Below are 5,795 nucleotides of genomic sequence, written 5' to 3'. Positions count from 1 at the left end.
GAAAATAGAAAAGATGATTTGGGGCGTGGCTACCTTTGATTGACAGGTCACTAACAAGGCGAGCGGTCATCAGAACAGAAGCAGAACAATGTGTATCCACGGCACTATGTCAATAAAGTAAAAAAAAAAAAAAAGGCCAGTTTGGTCTCATACCTTTGAGCCCTTTCACACTGTATTTTCACTTAATGACAGTTTATTTGAACATTTTGTTCATTAAAAAATGTCTTGTTCAGCGTTTGGTTGGACCAATAGACACTCCAAGGAATCAGCTGTTCAGGTAATTAACCTACATTTTGTTTTTTGTTTTTTGCTAGCCAATGCGTGACCAATGCGTGACGTCACGGTGACTACGTCCATTATTTATACAGTCTATGTTCGATGCAAACATAGGCTTGTCAGTTACTTTGGGGTGCAATATGGTTCAGCCCATTACTGCCACTGCTAGGGTTGATGTGGATTGTGATCCTTTTGATTGACTTTCCAACAAGCAGTGTTAACAGCCACTTTATACATGAGTTCTAATATTCTTTACTTCATCTTCTTATCATGTCAAATCACACCAGGGGGACTTGTGTCACCCCTGGGGCCCATAGACTGTATAAAAGAATTGGAAGTAGTCACTGTGATGTCACCCATTGGTTTGTTGACTACTGTTGTGAATTTTGGCTGTGGCCATCTTTTAAGGAACCAGCGCATGAACAGATATGTCAGCCAGAAGGACACTAAATTTAGCTAATAATATAAAGCTGGCTCCTTAGTCCAACCAAATGCTAAACAATACATTTTTAGGCAACCAACAAACCAACCAAAAAGGTACATTCACTTTAATGAATAAAAACACACTGTGAAAGGGTCAAAGTTATAAGATGAAAACACACAGTGCCCTTTGGTAGGGACTCATCAATCACAAGGTAGCCACAACCTAAAGAATACCCTGCTTTATCATCTATTTTACTATAAATGCAACCATAATTTACGAAATCAAGGTCATGCTATATTAAAGAAGACTTGAAACTAGTGATTGTGACTAGTGATTGTGACCATAAATTCAGACTTCTTATTTAAACCAGAGTCGCCCCCTGCTGGTCATCCAACAGACTGCAGGTTCAAGGCACTTCCACGTTGGCTTCACTTTTCAAACCTATAACTCTATATGTTATGTTGTTTTTGTATTTCCTGGTTTATTTTGTAATCCTAGTGTTTCCTGATTGTCTTTAGTTATACTTCCTGTGTTTTCCCACCACTGTCATTACATGTCCCGCCCTGATTAGTTTCACCTGTGTCTTGTTAGCTGTGTATATATCTCTGTATGTTCTTTTCTGTATGCGACAACCAGTCCAGAATTCCTTTTGTGACTAGTCTTTGTATGTACCGACCCCCTACTGTGTATTTTTGGATTGCCCTTTTGATGGTGAGGCAAAGCCTATATATATATAGATATATATATATATCTATATATATATGTATATGCACCTATCAACCCCTGCATCACTGCCTCTACATGCTGAGGTATTTAGGAGTGTGCAGGTTTATGTCACAATATGGCAATACCTTCTTGGTAATGAGGAACTTCAGAGAAGATAAAAGCCCAACAGTGTTCACCTGCTGTTACTCAAGGACGCTACAATGTAGAGTTGCTAAGTAAGTGTTTCTGTCTGATGGGATAACAAGCTAAATATTCAACTTCTACAGTGTTTTTTATTTTATCATTTAAAGTGTTCCCAATTATGTAAACCCCAGGTTTTTTGTCCTTAACAGGACTTTATTTTATTTTCAAGAGCAGGAGGCAGAACTGAAAGAAACTGTGCTGGGACTCCATCCTAGCCTTTAGGAGGCACCCGGAGGTGAGAGTTCTAACCACTCAATTATCAATCTACCATCACAAACCCTGCGGGTTCTTAAAGTCTTTGAATCTGGCAACCTGACAGAGTTGAAAGAGTATCCCTTGCTGGCACTAGGCTCATTTAGACATCGTACTTCTCCTGTCTACTGAGTCAATTTCCAATCTCAGCCTGCAATCCAGGCTCTTCAAAATGTACAACTCTTGTCATGTGGGGGCTTGTTACTTTCATCTGTTGCCTACAACCTAAGTCCCTCTAACCCTGCAATAGAGTCCTTGCTACAGAGTTTCAACATGTGGGGATCTGACCTGAGTAGACTCCTACTCAGGCTCTTTAAAGAATTACCATTAGTCTTGATACGTGCATAGCCTAAATTAAGCATAAATAATATTTCCTTACGGTCTGTAAGTATGGTTCTGTACACAACACTGGACATCACAGAAATACAGTCTACCTGTGCCCATATTTACCAAACTGGTAAAATCCGATCTATTATTTAAGTTTTACCACAAAAATAAAAGCCAATATTTTCCCTTGGTCCTTCCCTAAGAAAAGTTTGTCAAAAACAAAAAAACCTAATTTACCTAATTTTGGACAATAATTATTACTACATGTATGTACGAATATTTGAAAAATACGACGGTGTATTAGGGCCAAGTATGGAAAAAAAATGGACCTGGAGGAGGGGGAATATTTCGAGAAAAAAATTGCAAATTTACGAGATCAAAAGTGGGAAGTAAAAAAAAGTAGCAGATTTATGAGAAAAAAGTAGGAAAAGAAAAAAAAGTAGGAAAATAGTGTTTTTTGTATTTGTCAAGGAACCTCAATACGCCGCAAACGCCGACTGGAAAGCATGGGATGTCACACGGACACGTTAGTGAAGAGGTGCAACAGAATGGAACATATGCGTATAAATTGTGGTGAGTCCAGACAATTAAATTAAATGTGTACAGATATGAGATATTCTATGCAGGAGAAATTGCTTCAAGAAACAGTGAATGATGCAAATTCCAAAAATGTGGGTATTTGTGGCTATTTCTGTCTTTTTGTTGACTTTTTATGTAATCACGCTGCATGAAAAAATGTCTTATAAATTGCTTTGTTCCTCCTAAATTGGCCCTTTAGAGCTACTTAAGTCTACAGATTTCCATATCAGATGGTGCAATGTGCACTACTTTATCAGAGGTCCATTGCTGTGAAAGGCAAACACGATCATCTACATCATGTTCAAGAAGCTTTGCAGTTCTCAATAACTACTTACTATGGCAACTTTAAAGGTATTACTGTAGCCTGAGTTCACCTTTTACATCAAAGCAAAACAGTGTCGAGTAAAGCCGTTCAGCAGCGAGGACACAAAGCACTCAGATAACCCGTGTTGACCCACCCAGGCCAATGGCAAACACAGTTTTCTTTTCCGAGCTCCTTCATCAGACAGGAGTCGTAGCCCTCCTCTCCATCAGTAAATGGCCTTTAACCCTGTTAGGCTGTCGATCCAGACTTCCAGACAGCAGACTGCAGAGTGTTTGTCTGGAAGGGATTATGCCAGGTAAATGGGGGATTTAGCATAATGTGGGCCATGCCTGTTTTGGCTTTAGCAGGATATGGGGTCATGTAAACATTGCTGTGGCAACCCAATCCAGTGTGGGAGGAGGTGATTAGAGAATTAAGGGGGAATGAGCTGTCTAATCCCTTTAATTTGACTCTCTCTGCCTCTCTCCTGCTTTCTCTCTTTTCACGCATGTTTCTTATTTTCCTTCCCCACTGTGCTTGTTTTCACCATTTTCTTGTTATCTTTTCTCCTCTTCCTCTCTTGTGTTGTCTCTCTCTCCCTGTTTCACTTTTCTTGGAAGGACAAAATAAGTTAATGCCTCAAAAATTAAATTTAAATTTTGGATTAACTAATCTCACTATTTCAGTATTTAATGGTGATTTAATTAATCATTAGGCAAAATTAGTATCTCAAAGAGCCCTTTATTAAAATATGCATATGTATACGTCCAAATCAAAGTTATATATAAAATTCCTCCTTATTAGATACTTAATAGTTACCCATACCTTTATTTCGTTAGAAGAAAATCAGTGTGACAAACAAATTTTTGCATAAAATAAAGCGCCATATTGTATGTAGTGACTGTCGAGGATGCTTTTATAGTAAAGAAATGAAACCACTTTATTAGGTGACATTTACAGTAACAAATACACAAACTTAATATAATTTAAAATTCTCCTCACACAACACACGGAAAAAGAGGGAGACATATGCAGCCGAATCTATTCCACATAGGGTTCAGGTGAAAAATGTACCTTTTTAAATGAAACAACAGACATCAGCAATCCCCCTCCAGTCCCTCTGCACATGTACATCACACACACACACACACACACACACACACACACACACACACACACACACACACACACACACACACACAGGAACTGAACTGTATGACACTTTGCAAAGCATTTTATTCCTGCGCTGTAACCTTTGACCTTTTCCTACTGTTAGTTTATCCCATTCTAACTGCCCTGCCTCCACTGTTATTTCCATTATTGACCTCCGTCGCAGAAACTGCTTGGAACTCCTTAGAGGCTCATTGTCTAAATGTTTTGTGCCATTGTTTCGGATCACAGCTTCTAAAATGGGCCACATAAAGGATTTTTTTCCTTTTTTTTATTTACAGTCGGCAGAATTTCCCAATCCTGTTTTTTTCCCCCTTGACACTTAGGCGGTCACTGCTTCTTTTGTCCTGTCGTATTAACTCAAACACAACAATTAAGATCTAGTCTGATCCTTAAGCATATGCATATGTAATTGAAGTCATTCATTCATGTAACAATCGGTAATGTACATGAATGAACAGCATCTCATGCAAGAATGCATGCACAAAGAATGCATTGATTCATGCAACAACTAAAGTACTTCTGTCATCAGGATTTGCAAGCTATTAATTGGTATCTTATGTCTTCTTTATGGCTTAATCTGCACTTATAGGGAAAGGCTTAAAAAAACTGACCAATCACACCAGTGCACATGTATTGTTTTGAATTCCAAATTTTGCAATAATTATTGATATGCCCTTACCACCACCAAAAGTAGTATAATGTCATGTCATTTTTAATTACTGGGATTCACTTTCTTGTATCTCATTTGGTGGATGTATAGGTTTGGTTGTGACCTCGCTCACTCTTCATGTATTTCAAGTTTTACCCTGCCATGAACAGTTTTTGGCCAGGAAGTCACTTCAGGAGTGAACCTCTGAGTGAAATGTGAATGAGCTGCTTCTGCTGCCTATCTATTCTTAGCTATTACTGTTGGATGAATTCCTATTTTATTATCACTTCTTGAAAATGCATGCAGCCAATTGATTTATTCATGCCAATAAATCATGCTGAATTGAATCTGACACTGAAAGAGTGCAGGACAGCTTCCCCATAAATCTATAGGAAAGGAGGTCATGAAGCTATAGTGAAAGTTCATTCAGGAAGGACACCTCGTCTTCACACACTCTTATTACTTCATTGCCTTTCATCAACTCTTTTTACTCCACATTCTTACTCCCATTGTTAATCACTATGCAGCGTGTACTGCTTCCTCCATGGTAACTTCATTGTTGCTGGCATGTATTTTAAAAGATGACAGAGTAAGAGAGAGAGGGACATACTGGAAATGTGTTCTCATTAGAGACACATGTTAGGATATCTTTCTAACTGGGGATACATTTTAATAAGCGTGTTAATAGATGCCACATACATGAAAGACTGCCACTAAAATACATGCAATATTAACTGTTAGGTGAAACAATTGTAATATATTTAAGCTGTACATTGGATGGAGCCACCACATGTCACTCATTGGTTTGTTGAAGCCAGAAATTATCATATATGGTGGGTCCGACTAAGAATCCAAGGACATAATGCAGGCCCACCTACAGTCATGGAAAAAAAATATTAGAC

Source organism: Centropristis striata, chromosome 16 (genome assembly GCF_030273125.1).
Source record: "Centropristis striata isolate RG_2023a ecotype Rhode Island chromosome 16, C.striata_1.0, whole genome shotgun sequence".
NCBI lineage: Eukaryota > Metazoa > Chordata > Actinopteri > Perciformes > Serranidae > Centropristis > Centropristis striata.
The sequence above is the reverse complement of the archived record's forward strand: the minus strand, read 5'-3'. Positions refer to the sequence as shown.